This window comes from Protopterus annectens, chromosome 12.part0, assembly GCF_019279795.1.
Source record: "Protopterus annectens isolate FY-2018-M chromosome 12.part0, PAN1.0, whole genome shotgun sequence".
Lineage (NCBI taxonomy): Eukaryota > Metazoa > Chordata > Ceratodontiformes > Protopteridae > Protopterus > Protopterus annectens.
The window spans coordinates 830,159,565-830,182,608 of record NC_056746.1 but is presented as its reverse complement, the minus strand read 5'-3'; the positions used below and the strand labels follow the sequence as shown (position 1 = coordinate 830,182,608).

The 23,044-nt window shown below is 43.1% G+C and overlaps 1 protein-coding gene across 1 annotated transcript in view; it reads right to left on the bottom strand.

Moving 5' to 3' along the window:
* CDH26 (cadherin 26) overlaps positions 1-23,044 on the bottom strand; it is a 2,018,873-nt gene that overhangs the window by 428,412 nt on the left and 1,567,417 nt on the right. The window lies entirely within an intron of this gene.

Sequence of the window (23,044 nt, the reverse complement as noted above, 5' to 3'; positions counted from 1 at the left end):
CATATAGGCAGAAGGAGGCATACCCAGTATGTCCAGACCTTGGCCAAGAGGCAACACATAGCACATACATTGACACGGTAGGGACCCAGGGAATAACACCTCTCTCTGACTCGCACATACAGTAAAAGGGATGCCAAATATGACACTACCTGTGCTTTACCATGTTTAGGGAGTGTACTATGTGCATCCGACATAGTCAGACCTACAGCACCATCCTCAATACTGGCACAGCCACAAGGTAAGTCACTCTTCCTATCAATTACTGAATGGAGTAGCATGTTCTGATAGTTGTATCTATAGTGAGCATGCAAGGGAATTGGGTGGCTGAATGGGATGGCAGCAGATAGTGAACACCTATATGGGCAATATGAAATCCATAACAAATACTGGTGTCAACATACTAGGCAGAACTAGACAAGGTGACAAATCCCACTGCAGTACATGTGGTGGCCCAAATGTGTGTCCATAGGACACACACATGCATGTCAGTGAGGCTCACATACCCACCACCAGCCTCAGCCAGCAGGACAGGTGTAGATGACCATAAATAAAGGTTCGGCTAAGGCTTCCAATTAATGGCAATGGTGAACAGCTCCCCTCCAGACCTATACAGACAGACTACAACAGGTCTGGCAGTTGTATGTTAGTTCTGAAGGGTAAGAAGTCTGAAATTGAAATGTAGGTTAATAAAACTGAAGATCTGTACTCTACTGATATGCCTCCAGTTTGCATGATAGATCAGAATACAATATGAAATGGAAGCCAACAGAGTACCTGAAACACCAGTACAGTCAAATGTTTAAAGTCATCAGGTGTGCCCCCCCCACCACAATCCTATGTAGAAATGCAGTAACATGTAAGTGTGAGGAGTAATATCAGTGGAGCACAGATTACCTGAGATGGCCCAATCTACAGGATAGATTGTTGCATATGTACAATATGCTGTGGTCTGTGTGTTAGGTTGTTGTGTTCAATAGTGTCTAGAAGTGGTCAGCATGTAGGCATGGAGGGTTGTGTCTGAGTAGCCTATGGGCAGTACTGTGGTTGAGAGGGCCATGTTCCAACAACTGCAGTGCCAACTACAATGCTTCTCAGCAATACCCATGTCAGCAGTCGTCCATACTCACTGTACAGATGTCAATATCTGTCACCATCTGAAAGATGAACATGCCATGAATGTGAGCCCATACATACAAAAAGTACACAGGTGGAAGTACCCTAGACAGAGAGTGCATAAAATATAACTGTCAGCTGCACACAACTTTTAAATTATGCATACAGGTTAGCAGCACATTAGTTGTCTGTGTAGTATGGGATACTGATGTAGTCTGGCCAATTACTGGCAGACCACAAAAGGCACAGTTATGTAGTAATGAGAGACTGCCTATGTCCCCCGCACAAGGCAGCATAAGGAGTATGTCCCAGGTATATCTGTGAGTAAGCTGCAAGTAGCTTCCATATCACACATGCACTCAGCTCACCCCACCATCAGCCACAGGTTTCACAGGTCATATCCTTGCTGTTGGGAATGAGTACAATATGACCCCACTTCTGTATGGGAATACCCACAGGATGCAGCATGCTGAGGAGGGGTCCTATGCAGGTGTGTCCCTAGCTGTAAGCAGCACCGTGCCTGTATCCAGACCAGTGGATCAATATGGACAGGAACTATTGCCATTAACACCTCACACACTTACCTCGTTACCCCAGGGAAATCCACTGGCTCACAGCCTGGGAATGTAGGAGTGACAGAATCCACTGGCCTGCTACAGATGGCCTGCATCACTACCAAATGGCCTACAGTCCTCTGTCAAAGGCCTGTACCTCACCCGTAGTGCCAATGTATGGTATCTCATGGGGTCCCAACTAACAACCTAACACAGTCAATAGAAAACAAATGCAAGGCCAAGTAGACAAATTCCAGTAGCATGCCTCCATGTCCTACTGCATGAACTGTGGACCAAACCAAGAATACCGCTGAGATGAAGGGCCAACTATAGGGATACTTCTCAGATATCACTCACATAATGTTAGGAAGAGGATAGAATAACAGACTGGGGTGTGTAGAAGCATGGATGTCATGGAGTGTGTGAAGTCTGAAACTCTGTGTGCCCATACTACCCCTGCCTGCAAACCCAGTAATGGGTGGCTACAAACCTGCTTGTAAACCACAATGTGAAGGGGAACTGACCAGATATACGAGCCCTGCCTCTGAGTAACCTGGGTGAATCTGTATAGCTGAGAGTTATGGCCACAGCAGGATATGGCCATTCTGTTAAGTCAATATATGTACAAGAAGGGGATCCTCAACCACCATAGTACTAAGGTGCTGGACCATTTACGTAGACCCATCAGCAAGTCTCTGCAGCTGCACCTCCAGAATGGCAGGAGTGTGCAAGAATGTGTAGGCTGGGATCACAATACTGGACTCAGCTTCATTCATCTTGTATTTCAAAGGAAATAACTGTGAGCAAATAATTATATCTGTCAGTAGCTGATGACATAATACATCACAGTGTAAAACAGTACATATGTCTGAATATCTCTGCTAACACCAACCATGTAACACAAGCAGTACAGACAGCAATAGTTACAGTATCCCCCTATCTGTTGCCCATTGTGACTCCATATTGTCAACCTATCTACAGATATCCTGCAGAACCAGGTTGCTAGCTGTAGGTGTAGAACACCAAACCCTGGAGTGGAGTACAACCCTACCTGGAATGGATTCACACACTCAATACAGAAGGTCATACTGGACATGCTCCTACACTTAGAGAAATGAAGCCCATGTCTGACAACACAGTGGACTATGCATATCTGTCATTCGCAGATGCCTGTGCACACACAACAAATTGAATGAGGAATGATTTATGGCCCATTCACACACACTGCACTTCCCATTGCCCATGTTAGCATTCCTGCTGATGTCAGTCACCTTGAAATAACCCTTTGGCCAAGTCTCAGCCCTATAAGCTCTGTGGCGCTCATGATAACTATGTAATACTATAGTATAGCAAGCTAGCTAGGTAGGAGTTCTAATCCCAGACATAGCAACTGTTACACTGTGTGTGTGTGTGTGTGTGTGTGTGTGTGTGTGTGTGTGTGTGTGTGTGTGTGTGTGTGTGTGTGTGTAAATGAATGATTTTGAGACCATTCACACTCACTACACCTCCTATTGCTACTTTAGCATGCCTGCTGATGTCAGTCACCTTGAAATAACTCTTTGGCCAAATCTCAGCCCTATAAGCCTCCTAGTGCTCGTGATAACTGTATAATACTGTAGTGTAGCAAACTAGTTTGGTAGGAGTTCTAATCCCAGACATGGCAACTGTTAAAGTGTGTGTGTGTGTGTGTGTGTGTGTGTGTGTGTGTGTGTGTGTGTGTGTGTGTGTGTGTGTGTGTCTCTGTGTGTGGAGGTGAATGATTTTGAGCCATTCACACTCACTACACCTCCCATTGCCCTACTTTAGATTGCCTGCTGTCAGTCACCTTGAAATAACCCTTTGGCCAACTCTTAGTTCTATAAGCTACATGGCACTCATGATAACTGCATCATACTGTAGTATAGCAAACTAGTTAGGTAGGAATTTTAGTCCTGGTCCTGGAAACTGTGATAATGTGTGTGTTTGTGTGAGAGAGTGCTTTGTGTATGTGTGTGTGTGTGTGTGTGTGTGTGTGTGTGTGTGTGTGTGTGTGTGTGTGTGTGTGTGTGTGTGTGTGTGTGTGTGTGTGTGTGTGTGTGCGTGTGTGTGTGCATGTGTGTGTGCATGTGTGTGTGTGTGTGCGTGTGTGTCTTTGTTGACACCTGATTTTGTGGACATTCACACTTACTACACTTCCCTTACTCCTCCTTTAGCACTAGTGCTGATATCACTCACTTTCAAAGATACCTTTGGACAGCTCTCCAACATATAAGCTCACTCGCACTTGTGATAACTGCATAATACCATAGTGTAGCATACTAGTAAGGTAGAAATTCTAATCCCAGACATGTTAACTGTGAAACTGTGAAAGAGAGAGTGTGTGTGTCTGTGATGACACCTGATTTTGTGGACACACACTTCTCTCTCCCCTTACCCCTCCTTTAGCACTGTTGCTGATGTCACTCACCTTCAAAGATACCATTGGACAACTCTCCCACATGTAAGCTCCATGGCATGTGTGGTAAATGTGGAGAAATGTAATAGCAATAACTACATAGGTATGGGTTTGAATCTCATCCCTGGCAAGTGTTTGTGTGTGTACAGATGTATGTCTGTATCTCATAGATTTTGGCCCCATTTACACACAGTACACATCTCAGTGCCTGACATTAGCAGTCCTGCAGATATCATCTACCTTAGAAGTACCTGTTGCAAACCCTAAACCATGTAAGGTCAGTGGTGCATGGGTAAATGCGTAACATAATGGTCTGAAAAGATTGTTAGAGGTTTGAACCTCACCCCTGGCAAATATAAATGTGTGTGTAAGGTAAAATATTTTTTGGAATCTCTCACCCACTACATCACCCAATGCCAGTATTTAAAATGTAGTTGCAATCACAACCTCAATTACATAGCCAGGTCTCACCAAATGAGGTCAGGAATGCTACATCAGAAGATACCAATCTGCCCACACAACATGCCCTAGAGACCTCAAGTACACTTTCACACATCAAAGAACATGCATGTGGGACATGTACAACCCAGACACTGTCCATGTTATGGAATATAGATCACATACATGGGAAGCAGTGCACATCACTGGCCACCCACAATAGAATCTTGGATCAGTGGATGAATACAACACCCACCCCTGGGGACCACTCCAGTGACTTCCCCCCTGAGTCACACTGGGGACTATTGTCATGTGACCTGATGCCAAGGTATTCCCTTGGCCTAGCCTTGTAGAGCCTTCAGGCCCATTCACCTACTACATACCTATGAAGCAATGAACCTATGGCTCTCAGTACTGGCAAGTTTGTGTGTATGTGTGTGTGTGTGTGTGTGTGTGTGTGTGTGTGTGTGTGTGTGTGTGTGTGTGTGTGTGTGTTAACAGTAATCCCAGTGTGTTTGGTTGATGAATATCCCCTGTGGCTGTAGTTATTAGCAATTGGAGGTGTGTCCAAGCCAGAAAATGTACCATTTTCCATTCTACAACAGATGTACATCAACATGTACCTATGTACAACCCACAGCTCTATAATCTAAGGCATATGCAATCAATGTGTTACAGACCGGGAATTGGTGTGCACATACTGTACCCTGCCTATGACATGGTGGATGTGTCACCACACTGCCATACCCTGTGGCCTTGCTGCAGGGCCACATTCTGGTGACACACAGACACCTAGAATGGACATGGGATACAGCATGTGAAAGTACATTCACTCAGCACTTCACTTGTGGGGGGAGAGAGGGGTAAAGCTGGCAGTGAATGTGTTGCCAAGACTGTGTGAATATCTGTTGTCTCAGGATAGATATTAGCTTTGTGCAGTAACTTGCAGCACTTGTGTGTAATGCTATGGAGGTTGTTGATGTAACAATCATGGCTGTTGTGACTGTCATCAGTGTCTGCTGCATCTCTGCTGCCATAGATGCCTGTTGGGGACTCCATGAGGGATCCAAAGTTGTGTTTGAGGCTAATAAGGGAGTTCAACAGTCATGGAACACCACCTTTCCCTGCAACAGTGTCCTCCTTTTGATGTACACTTCAGTAATGGCAGGGGACCATCACATTGTCTCCCAGTGTTTGGAGGACAGTGTCTAGGTTTGGTTGGTTCTGGCTAGTACCATGCATTCATGTACTTGTTTGTACAGTGCCTATGTGTATGATTCCAAAGTCGTGCAGCTACATCCCATTGCCATGGGTACAGTGAAGACATCCACCCCTGTTTTCATGGCTGCAAAGTCAGGTTTGGAGAGTTTTTGCCAGGTGATTATCTTTGTGGGGGGGGTGGCTGACATGTTGAGTTCCATGTTGATTACAGCCTGTGTGAATCTCACCATGCAGGGATTGACATCTAGGGTTGAGCAATGGTCCCATATTTAAGTGGTCAACACAGGCAATGGCTGTTGCATCCTCTACCATGGGTCAGTATGAGCTGCTCTACGGCAATTTAGAGGGCAATAGAAGTGACGAATCCCAGAAGTGTTGGACCACTGTACTGGTGACTGGCTATATTCCACAGTTGATGGAGGGGTAGTTGAAGACTTGTACTATGTCAGTGTTGCATTGGACCATCAGAAATGGCAGGGTGTTGAGGAATGTACATTGACAGTCTAGGGACATAGATGTGGACCCATAGCAGGCTGTAATCTGGATAGCACCATTACCCCAAGGCGGTTGTACTGGAAGTATCTCCAATGCATTACGATGGGATGCTAGTCTGGAGGTGTTCCTATCCATAATGAATATGGAGACAACACCACCTGTAGAGGTGCTGTGTGGTCCATGTTTGGGGCTGACAGTTGTGGAATGCATCATAGCCTGATATTGTAGGTCTTCTGTCTGCTGCTGTGAACCACCTCTCCACTACAGCAAACATATGTCCTCCACTCCAACTGCTATGAGTGACTGCATCCTGACAGTTAGATGTCCACTGTTGAGCAGCATGACCCTCAGATTGCATATATGTGTAGCTGTTATGGTGGCAATAACATTAGGAACACTGCCCATAGGGGTGGCAAGACAGATTACCATTACCTGGCAACCCAGCTGTGACAGATGTAGGACATCCATGGCAAGTCATTGGGTTCTGGCAATCATGCCATCCCAGGCAGAGAGGCCCTGGATCCCCTGAGAATGACACAGAACATGTAAGCCAATGTTGCAATCAACCATCTGTTGATAGTACTGCAGCATCATTCTGGGTGACAGCGGTACACTGTCCAGGGTTACTGTCACACCTGCCTGAACAACACAGTCAAAGAGGTGAACCATGTATCCTGTCATGCAGTCCAGGGAGGTGTGTCCCAATTCATTCATACCCACATGGATATGGAGTGATACTCGTAGCTGTTGTGGAATGATATGACTGGCTGTGTCATGTGGTAGATGCTGGCATGTGATTGATATCTGGTTCTTACCTGCTCCATATTCAACCTAGTGAGTGGGATGTGTGTGCCTCAGTATTGAGTTACCCATTATCACTGTATTGTGCAAGGTGGTTAGCCTTAGGGTCTTAGTTTGGGGGCACACTGTAGGTTAAGTGTGTGTCCCTTGGCATGTGCCATATTGTAGTGCCTGAGATGATGTCTGTGCTGTTTGGGTAGATGTCCATTGAGTGCCTCTGGGAAGGTGGATGTGTGGCTTTTCACTGTATGCCATGGCAGGCAAAGTGGGTGTCATGGTGAGCTACGTGTTCCACATGGTGTGGTGCAGGTGTTGATCTTATTCTCTTGACCTGCTAGTCCATTATTTTCTGGAGAGTGCATATGTCCACATTGGGTGATATATGGGTAACCCTCACAGGTCAGAGTGTTTGAAATTTAGAGGGGAGGGTTGTCTGTGTACATGCGGCAGTTGCAACAGTGTCCCAGAATGGACATGTGCACCAGGTCAATGGGTGAAAGCACAGATAGCCCTTCAAACTTACCAGGAGGGGTGAACATAACTAAGTACTGGGGCAACATCTGTAATGAACGAGTACTGTTGATGGCTCACAGGTGTGCCACACTTCATGATGCAATAATCTGGTGAAGTGCCAAGCCATAATGCTAGTTGAAGTGCAAGACAGAAATAACTAGCATGATGTACATGTGGAACAGAAGGCAGACTGTCTGCCACCTTTAATACTTTATCACAGCTGTGCAGTTATCAGCAGCTTTGGCCATGTGAAAATTCAGTAAGCTCTGTAGCACATGCAGTAACTACATCACACTATAATAGACATACCTAGATAGACAGGAGTTCTAATCCCAATATTGGAAGGTGTGTGTGTGTAAATCATGTGCTATCTGGCTCATATCATTTTTGACTGTGTACTACAATTTGCAGTTCCCTTCACTCCACATTAGTAGACCTGTTGATGTCATCCACTTCAGAAATACCTTTGGTTGAGTTGGAAATGTATAAGATCTGTGGCATGTCTCATAACTGCATAGCACTTAGGTAGGAATGCCTAGTTAGGCACGAGTTCTAATCCCAATACTGGCAAGTCTGTGTGCGAATCATGTACTATGTGGCTCATACCATTTTTGACCTATGTACTACCATTTACACTTCCCTTCACTCCAGTGTAGTAGACCTGTTGATGTCATCCACCTTAGAAGTACCTTTGGTTGAGTTGGAAATGTATAAACTCTGTGATGTGTCTGATAGCTATGTAGATTTATAGTAGGTATTCCTAGATAGGCATGAGTTCTAATCCTAATTCTGGCAACTGTTTGTGTGTGTGTGTGAGGATCATATCATGTGTGACTTATACCAATTTTTGATGTGTATACCATACATGGCTAGTGACCACCTTCCACTGCCATTAGTTTATACAGTGCATCTGCCTCACATACAGCAGGTTAAACCATTGTACAGCGATATTATAGCCAAATAGGCCACAGTGAGTGTACTAACACATATAGCAGCATGAGGTATCATACCTGAGTGAAACATCATGCTGATAGGATGTCTGCCACCCTCACAGGTGGCCTGCCTTGTAGGTGCAATACATGAGTACAGATGCTTTGTTTTACAAGTGAACTGTACCTGCTATGGGTCACAGTAAAGGTTGGAAGAGGTGTGGACTGTCATATTGTGGTCCTAATTAGTATGTAATCTTGCATCTTAAGAGGAGTGTGTACACAATTTATATCTACTGTATACCAGTAATGTATCACGCATGACTTTACTTTAGTATGCTTGTCCAGCACAATTTGGTGGCCTCTGTCCAGATGTCTTGGCACTGACAAGTTCTGAGGTATACTACAGGAATGTTGAATTCACGTCACATAGACCCCAGTGGTGACCACTGTGATGCAATACAGTTAACCCCAGCACAAGTTAACAGTTATAGCTATTACATAAAGCAATATAGCTATTACTGAGGGTTGTGTGCATGGTAAATTGCATGTGCTTCACATGCCTGGGGTATTGCCAGGCAACACCAGAACAATGTGATACCCACCAGCTAAAGGCTGCTTTCCCATATGCAGACCAGAGGGTCATAGGTAGTTTTGTGAGAGGGGGTTATTGTCAGTAAATGCACATGTGGCCTTGGTATAGGATGCATGCAGATTGTCTGCTCATCTACAGTACTAAGTGGAATAATACACAAAGTCCCTACAGTACTAACCGCAATAATACACAAAGTCCTGTCCTCGCCATACATGTGCACCACTGTGCATTAGAAAACTCCATCTACAACTGCAACCGGACCTGACACATGCATGTAGATACAATACAGATACATGTATGTCTGATACATCAGCACACTAAACCCCACTGGGCCCTTACCTGCATGCTCCTCATCCAGTGTGTGTGTGTGTGTGTGTGTGTGTGTGTGTGTGTGTGTGTGTGTGTGTGTGTGTGTGTGTATGTGTATGTGTGTGCATGTGTGTGTGTGTGTGTGTGTGTGTGTGTGTGTGTGTGTGTGTGTGTGTGTGTGTGTGTGTAACCCACCTCCACATGCTTCCCTCAGTGTCATGCCCTATGCGTTCAGCATGTGGGCCAAGTGAGGAGCTCCTTGGGTGTCAGTGGGGGCTGGATGGCTGGGCCCCCACCTGTGTCTAGCCAGTCCCTTGCTACAGCAGCAGCCAATTGATGAGCATGACATTTGAGGTCAGTGGCCCAATGATGCACATGCACATAAGTTCTGCTGTGCAGTCTGGCATCATTTACCCCGTGGACCACACTGCCCCACAGACTAGTCCTCTACCACACATCTTCTGCTCTCCATCCACATGACACGGCATAATGTTCAATCACATATTGGGTGATGATGTCTGTTTCCCCAACAGAGAATGCTGGTAGGCGAGCACTCTGCATGTTACCTGGAAGACATGAACAGAAAAGGCCACAGGACCTCATACAGTTGTCAAAATGCACATCAACAGTGGATATTACTTGCAAATAATCCAGACTACCCCAGAAACCTCCAAGTTATCATGACTATAGCAGCTTGCATTACACACCTGTCCCTGAGCTGTCTTATTCCCCCCAATGTTGGACACTTGATTGCCCCCAAAAAACTATCATTTTAGGTGATTTCAATATTGACTGGGAATCCTGTTCTGGCAACCATCCAACCCATCATGTAAACCTTCATGGCTTCACCCAACTAGTCCAGTCACCAACCAGGATAAATAAAAAATCCAGTAAGCACACTACCCTGGATTGGATACGAGTCAGTAAGAGCCCCCAGTCATATATAATAGGCTGCTTATCAGATATCCTCAGTGATCACTCCCCAACATTCCTACTAAAAAATACCTATACCAAGCTAAACCTGTCATCTACCGTCAAATACGTAAAAAACTAAATTAACCCACTCACATTTATCTCATCCCTCAAAGAATGTAACTGGCAACCTCAGTCTAGATGACACAGCTGAATGTTTTAATACTACCTTCCTGAGCATCCTTAATTACCATGCCCCCATACGATTTTCCAGAACCAAAGCACAACCCTCCCCATGGCTACAGAAAACCAAGTCAGAAATGAAAAACAGGGATAAAGCCTGAGAGCACTGGCGCAAAACCAAAACCCCCTCAACTAGACAGAAATTCCTATAACTACGCACTAGAGTCAAAAAGCTAATAAAACAGGACAGATTACAATACTACCAGTCTGCCCTAGACTCCTCACAGCACAGCCCCAAACAATTCTGGTCCTCCATAAACTCCACCCTCCACCCAGGTAAAGTCAGTACCCCTCCTCCTAACATCCCTCACTCCTCAGAAAATATTGCTACCTCATTCAACACACACTTCACACAAACCATACTATCACTAGCTAAACAACACAACCCCCCCTCCCCTACAACACACACCTTCAACTAGTAATCTCCTCACTGCCTTCTCTTTTTCTCCTGTACCTACCTCCAACATAAACAACTCTTAACTAAACTTAAACCCACCAAATTAGCAGCTGACAACCTCCCAAGTGAATACCTACAAATCGCAGCTGATGCTCTGGCCTACCCAGTATCCATCTTGATTAACCAATCTCTGTCAGAAAGTTACATTCCCACACTGTGGAAAGTATCACATATAATTCCCCTCCACAAAGGCGGACCACCCACAGAACTAATCAATTACCACCCCATAGCTATTCTCTCTCCACTCTCCAAAATACTAGAGAGATGCATACACTCTCAGGTCTCAGACTACCTCTTTACTAACAACCTCTTTTCCAGTACTCAGCATGGTTTCCAACCAAACCATAGCACCACCACTGCCTTACTCTCCTTTACTAACACTATCCTTCTGCATAAAAACAATGGCTATCTCTCCTCTGCTACTTTCCTAGACCTATCTAAAGCATTTGACATGGTCCCACACAAATAACATATCTCTGTCCTCAATAACCTATCCTTCTCTCAAACAGTCACCAACTGGTTTCAGAGTTACCTGTCTGACCGCCAACAATCCGTTGTATGGCAGAATGACATATCTCCCCAACTACCTGTCTCCATAGGGGTTCCCCAAGGATCCATCCTCGTACCCCTATTCTTCTCTGTTTACACCAATAATCTAGCCTCTGCCACCAAACATGGCACACTTATACAATACGCAGATGACTCAACCATCATCTGCTCAGCCCAGTCCCTACCCAAACTGCTAAAAGTCACACAGGAAGCCTTTTCCTCTGTTGAAACATGGTTATCCAATGCCCAATTAATACTCAACCCAAACAAAACTAAACTACTCATCTTCCAACCCACCAAACATACTCAAAACAACTCTCACTTTAACATCACAGCAAAAGACAACACCACTATATACCCAACTGAACACACCAAACTGCTAGGAGTGGAAATAGACAATAAACTAAAATTTGGCATTCACATATCTATGACCATAAAAAAAGCCCACAAAAAACTCGGATCATTATACAGCAATAAGCAACTTCTCAACAAAGCAGCAAAGATTTCAATAGCAAATTCCCACCTTATCTCCACCCTACTTTATGCCTCTCCAATATATACCAACCTAAGGCAATGCGATCTAAACAAGCTAGAGACCTGCTACAACAAAATCGCCAAATTCGCCACAGGGGCATCCTACCGTAGTCACCACTGTCTCTCACTTGCTGAAGTGGGCTGGCTTGAACTACCTCACCTCCTTCAGTGGTATCAACTCTCACTCACCCACAAACTAGTAAGCCATCCCTAAATGTCCCATCCCTCCAGAAACTACTCCAACCCTATTGCACCACCAGACCACTAAGATCCAGCAACAAAAATCACTTGCAGATCACTAAAGCCAATAACTCAACTGGTGAAGCACTATTCCCTTGCATCATAGCCAAATTATGAAACTCCCTTCCACCCACAATTACCTCTATACCATCATGCACCCACTTCAAAACTTTAGTAAAAGTGCACCTAAAAACATGCTGGCTATGCCCTTTTAACTCCCACTCTAATATCACCCACCCCATCCAACCACTACCTTTCTTTCCACTCCACTAACTACCTTGATTATAGCAAGCTCAGATGCTCATAAGCCTAGTATTTATTATACAGCAGGAACTTATTGTAACATTTGTTAATGTCTGTTATGTACTTCACAGATAAAGATTCTGGCTGTCTACTGATGTACTATATTCTTCATCTGTAAATATGTTGTAAGTAATTGCTATGTTAAATTGTTAATCGCTATGCAATCCAATGTAACAACTGTCTGTTTATTTTAACTGTGGAGCATTTCTCCCCAGGCCTCCACTGAAAATGGACCTACGTCCAGTCAGACACTCCCGGTCAACAAATGTAAATAAATAAAATAAATAAATAATCCTCTATCCTCCATGCATTTCTGTGTAGAGAGTTGACAGTGGTCATCTTCAATGTTGATGTGTGTGTATGGTGGCAGCTCTTTGTTTAACTGTGGTGTGTGATGGAGCTCTGAGCACATGCCTGAGTTCGTGTAGGAGGCAGCCACTGATGTTAGTATGCCCCATGGAGATATGCTGTTGTTGCCATCAGGAGGCAATATGTACATGCTCACCACTGCTGTGGGGAGTGTGGTTGATGTGTATATCTCCATATATGACTGGTGTGTGTGTGTGTGTGTGTGTGTGTGTGTGTGTGTGTGTGTGTGTGTGTGTGTGTGTGTGTGTGTGTGTGTGTTTGTAAATCATGTACTATCTGGCTCATACCATTGTTGAACTGTTTACTTCCCTTCACTCCAGTGTAGTAGACCTCTTGATGTGCTCCACCTTAGAAGTGCCTTTGGATAAAGTAGAAATGTATAAACTCTGTGGCACATCTACTGTGTAGCAGTATAGTAGGAATATCTAGATAGGCAGGAGTTCTAATCCAAATGCTGGAAACTGTGTGTGTGTGAGGATCATATCACGTGTGGATTATACCATTTTGATGTGTATACCATACACGGCTGGTGACCACCTCCCGCTGCCATTACTTTATTACTTTATACAGTGTGTTGTCAGCATCTGCCTCCCACACAGCAGGTTAAACCATTGTACAGTCCTCTGTACAGATTTGTCTGGAATATCCATGTTTGAAACCTATACATGGTCAGAAGTGGTCTGTGTGCCTTAACAATGCCCATGTATGTGATATTATTGCCAAACAGGCCCCAGTGAGTGTAGTGACACATATGGCAGCATGAGATATCATACCTGAGTGAAATATCAAGCTGATAGGACATCTTCCACCCTCAAAGGTGACCTGCCTTGTAGGTACAATACAAGAGTACAGATGCTTGGTTTTACAAGTGACCTGTACCTGTTATAAGTTCATAGGTAGGTACTAGGCTATTGGCCCTAGGGCCTATATAAGCCTAACCAAAAAGGTACCCTGGCTTTCGTCACCCAAGAAAATTATTTTCCTGTGCCCTTGCCGAGCAGAGCCACAGAGGTGATTCCCAGGGTGAATTTCCTATTTCCCATTCAATCATCAAGATTTTTCTTGAAGAGGGCTAATGAGGAGCTTTGTTTGATATAGATAGGTAGTTTGTTCCAGAGTATGGAAAGTCTCTGGGACAGGAATCTATCCCTCCAACATGTTCTGTTTATTGTAGTGACAAGGTTTAGGTCCTTAGAGCATGTAGCTCAGAGGGATTGGGATTTCTTTAAGTGGTTCATGTCTAACATCTCTGGGTTTGACATAGCTTTGTATGTTAGGCAGAGATCACCTCTGAGTAGGCAATATGTGATGGAGTTAAGCTGGAGTTTTTTGAGATGGTCTGCGTAGGGCATCTGTTTGAGGCCAGTAATCCTCTTTGTGAGGTATTTCTGCTGCCTTTCCAGTTGTTGTAGATGTCTTGTGAGATACATACCAAAAGAGGCATTGTACTCTATAATGGTTCTAATGAGTGATTAGTAGAGGGGAAAAATGACCTCATTTTTCCTGGATAAGAAACTTTTTGTGATGAGGTGTACCATGTAGCAGGATTTCCTGATTTCTCTGGTGATGTGATTATCAAAGGAGAGACTACTGGCAACTTGTGTCCCAAGGTCTCTTATCACACTTTTTGGCATTGAGCTTGAGACCATGCTTTTGAAACCAGGCATCTGTTGCTGTGAGGCCCTTTTGTAGGATGTCCACATCATTAGAAATTTTGATTATGGCTCCTAGTTTGCAGTCATCTGCAAACTTCATTAGCCAAAGACCTTCTGTGTTAGCATGTACTTCAGAAAAGTAGATACCAAACACCAGAGGACCCAGGACTGAATCCTGTGGTACTCCACTTGTCACTGGTCTGAAGTTGAATTTGGAGTCTGCTGCTTTCACAGTGTGGGTTCTGTCAGTAAGCCAGTGGCAACCCATCTTGTGACAGGGATTTATAGCTAGTTTAGTGAGTTTATCTATAATTCCAGAGTGGGGGGTGGTGTCAAAAGCCTTAGCAATATCTAGATAAGCTGTGTGAACCACCTTACCCTCGTCTACAGTTTTGGGGACTACTTCAAAGAAGTCTATCAGGTTTAGGAGACATGATCTGCCTTTTACAAACCCAAACTGGGTGGGGTCCAGAATTTAGAGATTACCATTGTCTGTGTATAAGATCCATGGTCTCTGCTCATCAGTGGCACAGGAAAATAACTTTCTTGGGTGGCATAAGCCAGGGAACCTTGTTGTCTAGGCTTGCATAGGCCCTTGGGTCAATAGCCTAGTACCTACCTATGAACCTATGAACCTATACATTCCATGGCCTTGCAGACCAGGCTTGTTAGGCTAATAGGGCGGTAGCTCCTGTGGTCTGTGGTGGCTCTCCCTTTGTGGAGTGAGACAACCATTGCTGTGCACCATTCAGTGGGCATAAAGCCTGAGGTGAGGCTATGATTAATCATGGTGCTTAGGCGGGGTGCCAGTTCATTCTGCAGTTCATGTAGAAAGCAGGCGGGTATGTTGTCAGGTTCCATGGATGTTGTGTTTTTGGTTTTGTAGAGTGTGGTTTTTACCTGTGCAGCCGTTATTACAGGAACTTTGCATTTTTCCGGATGAGAGATGAGCCCTTCAGGGGGTGAGGGGGGGGGGGGTAAAGTTAGCACTGATCCTATCTGACAGGATGTTGGCAATATCAGTTGGTTCTGTATATTTAGTACCATTGTGCTGTAACTCAGAGCAGATCTGAGTTTTGCCATTGAGATTCTTGACAAAGCTATAGAATGTGTTGTGGTTGCCTTTAGAATCAGTTGCGATTTTGTTTTCATATCCAGCTTTGAAGGATTTTATGAGGGATCCCAGCTTCTTACTGAGGCTGACCAGGGAGTTCCTCCAATCATGGGATTTTACTCTTTTTTGCAACAGTTTCTTTCTTCTGTTGTAAAGTTTGTTTATGGCAGGGGACCACCAAATTGGCTTCCTTTTTTTGGAGGATAGCATCTTAGTTCTGTTAGGGATAGCACAATCCATGCACTCATGTAAGTGCTTATAAACTGCATTTGTGTAGGATTCAGCAGTTGTACCACTATTGTCCATCTGTATGGGTATCATGAAGTTTGCCACTTCTGTCTTAAGCGTGAAGTTGGTTTTGGAGAAATTTTTTATGGTGGTTTCCCTAATGGGGGGGGATGTCTAGGGTGATTAGCTTGTGGTTGGATCTAACCAATGAGGAATTGACCTCTGTTGTGGAACACTTGTTGCCCATATTGGTAATGAGCAGGTCTAGGATATTGCTGCCCCTGGTGGGGTTGTGGATAAGTTGATCCAAGGCATTGGAATTTATGAATTCCAGAAACGTTGAGCAAAAGAGTTGGTACATGAGTAGTTTTCCCAGTTAATGGTGGAGTAGTTGAAATCGCCCATTACTAGTGTGTTGTGTTGTACCCTAATATTTTTCAGTGTATCAAGAAATGAAGAGCGGGAATCTTGGGTTTGGTGGGGGATCTGTAGCAAGTTACAATATGGATGGCAGTCTTGCCCAGAGTTAGTTGCACTTGGATAATCTCGGATGCATTATGCTCAGCAACTAGCCTGGAGGTGTGGATATCCTTAATGAATATGGACATGCCTCCACCTTTAGTGTTTCAGTCCATGTTAGGTGGCCGAAAGGTGTGGTATGAATTATAGCCTGGTAATGCAGGGATGCTCTCTGGAGCCTTGAACCAGGTCTCTGTCACTGCACAGATGTCGATGTTCTTCATTTTAAGGAATGCCTCGAGTGAATGCATTTTGAGGTTTAGACTTCTAGCACTGAGTAGCATTACCCTCAGATTTTGCTTGCTTGTACCCATTAAGGTGGTGAATTTGTCATTTGAACCTTGCCTAAAAAAGGCACTATAGGGGTGGGAAGAGCCTTAGCCAGTATCCGGAATCCCAAGGGTGACAGGTGCAGGCCATTCTCTGGCAAAGCATCGTGGTCTGTCGATCATGTCATCCCAGGAAGACAGATACTGGATCCCCTTAGAATGACACCAGAAACCATTTGTTGAAGTCAATCATTTTGTCCTTGTACTGAGATATCATTCTGAGTGATGGCAGGATGCTACTCAGGGCTAGGGTCTACCTGCTTGAGCTACAAGATCGGAGACCTCCTCCATGTCTCTTTTCATGTAGTCCAGGGAGGTACATCTCACCTCTACCACATATCTTCTGCTTTCCGTCCACATGACAGGGAATAATGTCCAATCATATATTGGGTGATAATGTCTGTTTCCCCAACTGAGAATGCTGGTAGTCAAGCACTCTACATGTTACCAGGAAGACATGAACAGGAAAAGGTCACAGGATCTCATACGGTTTTCAAAATGCACATCAACAGTGGATATTACTTGCAAATAATCCAGGCTACCCCAGAAACCTCCAAGCTATCATGGCTATAACATCTTGCATTACACGCCTATCCCTGACCTATCTTATTCCCCCCAGTGTTGAACACTTGATTGCATAATTGTCTATCCCCCATGCATTTCTGTGTAGAGGGTTGACAGTGGTCATCTTCCATGTGGATGGTGTGTGTATGGTGGCAGCTCTGTGTTTGACTGTGGTGTGTGATGGAGCTCTGGGCACATGCCTGAGTTCATGTAGGAGGCAGCCACTGATGTTAGTATGCCCCATGGAGATATGCTGTTGTTGCCATCAGTAGGCAATATGTACATGCTCACCATTGCTGTGGGGAAGAGTGTGGTTGATGTGCATATCTCCATGTATGACCAGGGTGGCGATGTTCCCACCTAACATGTGTGATGCAGGTTGCCTATAACCACAGCATGTGTGTATGAGGTATTCTTTACCCCCAGTACAGGGTGAATTGTGTTGTTTCATCTGAGACTTACAACATATGTGGAGACATGGTTGCAATTGTCCTCGGTGGTGTGGATATGTCCGATTCATAGTCATAGTCAGCCTTACAGGACATCACCTTTGAACTTACCTGCTTGCTCCGATATAGGTGGACTTCCTTCTGAGTTGTTGTCTGCACCTTTACAGGCAATGTAGCAACCTGTTATCTGCACCTGTACAGGCAATGTAGCAACCTATTATGTGGTTTGTGTATTCCTGCTGCCCACCAAAGGGGATTACTCTACCTTGGTGGAGGCTGGATATACAGGTCAGGTACTGCTGTGTCCTTATAGCTACAGTGGCTATAAAGGCTACACAACCCTAATGCACTGCCTGGTATTTGTGCAATTGGAACATGACACCACAATAACACATTTCATAGCAATTCACACCTGTAGTGTGACCTGTAGCCTGTACAATTCAAATGAAAACATAACAATCTCATCTGTGAAAACATATGGAAATAATACTCAGTACAATAAGCCAGTTGAATGAGTGTGCACACCCTTAAACTTGTGTACGCACCTCTTGACATGGTTACAGCATTCATCCATCTTGGTCTGGAGTCTAACATCATGCCTCATCTTCACTTGGTAATAGTCGCTCACCTTCCTGGAAACACCTTTGACTGTACTGCAATGGATTTGGACAGGTTAGGGGTCACATTCAAGATGAGAAACACTATGAAATGCTCTTCCATGGTCTGACTGTCATACAGCACACATACCTGGCATTCCAACAGGGGTGTGTGCACTTGTGATATCCACAGTATATAGGTGTTGACATAGATGGTAGTGGTAAGCATGGACAGAGGCTCATAACATAGGTGGACACTTCTCTGATTAATACCTGATAATCGTGCCTACATCAGTCCCCACATCAATGTCAGGGCAATGCAACCATCAGTAGCTGTACACATATATGTCTGTTGTATGCACTGACACTGATATAACACACGTGTGCAACATGCACAACCTATTTACCTGGCTGCTTGAAACCCATGTGATTAGTTTTTTGCCTTCCAGCTGAACATATGCATACATACATGTGCTCAGGGCATACCTGGTATACATTTCTCTAGAATGTAAGTATGATACACTGTATTTACAGTCTTGCTGCTCAATCATACTTCTCAACCTGTTACAGCAGCAAATATGGACAATGGTATACATAAATGGGTGTCAAAGGGGATATCAATATTGATACATTAGTATGTTGATTGCACAGTAGAATTTGACACCACTGTGATAACCTGGAAGATTTCCAACAGTCATAAGTAGGCTATTATGTTAAAATGCCATTGCTCACAGACCTGCAAATGGGTTGGGTGACATAACACAGGTATATGTGTATGTGACTACAGATATCAGTCACAAATGTGCTTATTGTCCAGCAGAACACTGTACAATTGAATGTTAAGTCAATATATCACATGCAATTCAACACACATGTCTGCAACAGTACTCTACTATGCACATGCCCTCTATAGGTGTCTTGGCTTTACAAGGCAAACATATGTCATACATAATCACAGGTAACATGGATATGGAAAACATCCCATTAACTGACCTAGCAGTTTCACAGTCACAACTGTTTGACAGACACCCCTGCAGTTGTCATATATGAGGTGTCCTTTCACAGGTGAGTCAGGCTCATGAGGTGTGTTCCTACCTCACAACCTGTCAGAGCATTACATCTGGACAATGCCTAAAATGATGGGGGGATAAATAGGGACAGACTTTAAATATACCTGCTATAAACATAGGATTTTCATAGAATGATACATCTAGCATTACAGTGAATATTCTTAAGGATGTGGAGTCTCAAACTCAAGTGTTTGTCATTACCTGATGACTTCAATCCTCAGCTATTTGCCAGTAAAGTACAGATCTCAGGAGAAACAGACAAAAATACATGATGGTAATATGTAGACATTCTGTGAGGATCTGTACAGTTGAGAGGCATGTCTGTTATATCTCCCACTGTAGAGAGGGCCAGATGCTATGGCCATAGCAGCTGTTTAGCAGGACATTAGTACAGAATGTCTTGTTGGAACATATATTAATCCAAAAAATATTTCCCATTATTACAAGTCAAGTACTAGATTCAATAACTTGCTTACATGTTCCACTAACCTTTCTTCTCTTTTCCACTTTGTCTCATTTGTTATCTCTCTCTCTCTCTCTCCCTGTGCACTACAGGGATATAACTGGCTTGAATATGTGGCACCATGGCTTTTGTAGGTGATACTCATGACCAGGTGATGGCCTGTGCATGTATTGGGGTTCCCCACTTGCTAATTGCATGCAGAGTAGCTGTGTAGTTCTTCCAATAGCCAATGTCATGGCAACACAGTCCTATAAATGAGTACCCCATGTGAGCATCGGCCCTTTCCCTTACTTGTGAGGAAGACATCCTGGAGTTGTGTGGGCTACTACCGCTTATAAGACTTGTGGAGACAAGCCAACTAAACAGTGGGGAAGGTTCAGGACTTAGGAGCAGAATGTGAGTAATGCTGTTATATGTTTGGAATAGTGCTAGTTTAACAGGGTTTGTCTGCACATTGTACTTCTGCATGGCTTTCAGTCTGACAAGGTTATGTCTCTGCATTGCTTTAACTGTAGGGCCATCCACATAATGGCCAAAAGTTAGCCGCTTATGTATGGGCTGTTCTCCAGACAGGTGTTGTCCTTGGCAAATCAGCAGCATACTCTGGTTTTTGCATTACGTAGCTGGTAACATCCATTTTTTTCCAGACTTTATATCCCTCAGAAAATATATGTTACAACAAACCCTGTAACACCAGCAACTTTCTCAGTGTATGGCTGTATATTTGGGCTTCTGTCCACCAGTTATGACAGGCGTTGTCCAGATGTCATACAGTAGTAGGTGGATAGGTATACTGCTCTATCATTATTTAGTGCTGTAATTCCTGCTGAGGGAAATGGCTGGGAAACATGTTGAAGTCTGTACATTCAAGAGGTAGGTGTATAGGGAATGCTCTTGGATGCCTTGTAACATATTTTATGTCGGGGACAGTAACACATGTTTTAAAACTAGGCTGTTAGGACATGTCAGACATATTACTGATAAGAAATATGTCACTTCTATAGCTGTACATTTGAATAAATCACATCACAGGGACAGTAGTGGGTCTCAAGGTACTGTTTCTGAAAACGTCTGTTCCTCAGTTTGATGAAACATTCACAAAAGGACAGTTGTTATGCACAGACTCAGTGTATTAATATTAACTGTGATACTTTATCCCATAGGGGGTTAATGACGAGTGTAATTGGAGGCTGTGTATTCAATTATGTAATTAGGTGTTAATTGCTTCTTGGGATTAAGGCATGTATTTCTTGTGATGTTTACTCCTTGAATGCTTTGGCCATGACATCGGAATATAAACAAAATGTGTGAATTACTGGCTGGTTGTATTTTTCTTTGCTATGTTCAGACATCTTATTTGTTTTGCTAAGAGATTGTTGTATGTCTGGCCATTGTGTATGGCCTATCATGATTTTGTAGCAGTGTACTGTTCATTCATTTATTTGGACTGTGGGGGGGGGGGGGTAGATGTGAGTGTCATGGTGTCATGGCTGCTTTTGTATCTAACTATGCATATTGCCACAGTTGTGGGTGGTCTATCAGCAGCATATGTTCGTATGGGCATTTTGGGACATGTATGCATATATATATATATATATATATATATATATATATATATATATATATATATATGTATGTATGTTTGCATGTGCATATATATATATATATATATATATATATATATATATATATATATATATATATATATATATATATAGTGTACTTATATGTATTTATATATATATATATATATATATATATATATATATAATATATATATATATATATATATATATATATATATATATATAATATATATATATATATATATATATATATATATATATATATATATATATATATATATATATATATATATGTGTGTGTGTGTGTGTGTGTACGCCTCAGTATTTATTAATATATCTGTATATCGTTGTACACATATATGGATCTAACTACATATCTCACTCTATCTCTCTATATATATGTATGTATGTTTCTTCAGATATACATATATTTATAGATACCAATCTTTCCTAATTGCACACTTGTCTCTTCCCTATTGTAAACTGGCTATAAAGAAGGGTATGTTTGAGAAAACATCCTCAAACTATACAGCTGAGGTGGCTTACTAGCAAATTGCATTGGTTGTGGTGTGCAAAGTCCTGGGTTCAAGACCTACAAGGGACATTTATTTTGTTGCTAGGCAGAATAAGGACTGTTGGATACAGAGTGGTTAAGGCAGTTTTGAGCAGCTTTAAGCAGGTTTGCATGGGTTTGCCCAATGGTAAGCAGTGCTAACATACAGTTAAATGCATGGGCACTTACACCGTGTAGGCTTTGTTTACCAGTGTGTAAATCTACTTAGCATTTATATTTAAGCAATGGTTACACCTGCTAAGCATAGCCTAGCCTTGGTAACCAGTGATCACATTCCAGACTGATAACATTTCATTAATTTTAATTTTAATTAAATTTAATTCCCTGTATATAAAATACTTTTATGTGCTGTCATTATAGTAGCAAAGAGTGTGAGTATACTGTATGGGGCATGTGGATATACATGGGTAGTACCACAATCTGCTCTCTTTGGATTTGTTTCATACATGGATAGTATCCCAAGTTATATGCAGTCACACTTGCATGTTACACCAGCTACAGTGCACTGGTTGACAGAAATAGTTTAATACATATGGTATCATTACATTACTACTTTTAACAGTGCTTTTTCAAGTAAGAGTAGATCGCAAATTGTAGTACTGGAACCATACACCCCTGCATGTAAAGCTGGACTCTGAGTACTGAGTATCTTGTTCTACGTGTTTGAGCTGAATGTTTATATGTATCTCCTATTGGATATTGATCTGATATCTTGATATTAACTGTAAACTATGTTCTTTGGACATGTCATTGGGGAATGCTGTCATGTAGTAATGGCATACCTTTCAGTTTCAGATGTGTGTCTTTCAATACATTCATCCTAATGCGTATCCTGTTGGCTATCTACTTTCTGTCTGTCCTTTGTACAGATGTGCAGATTTCAGATAT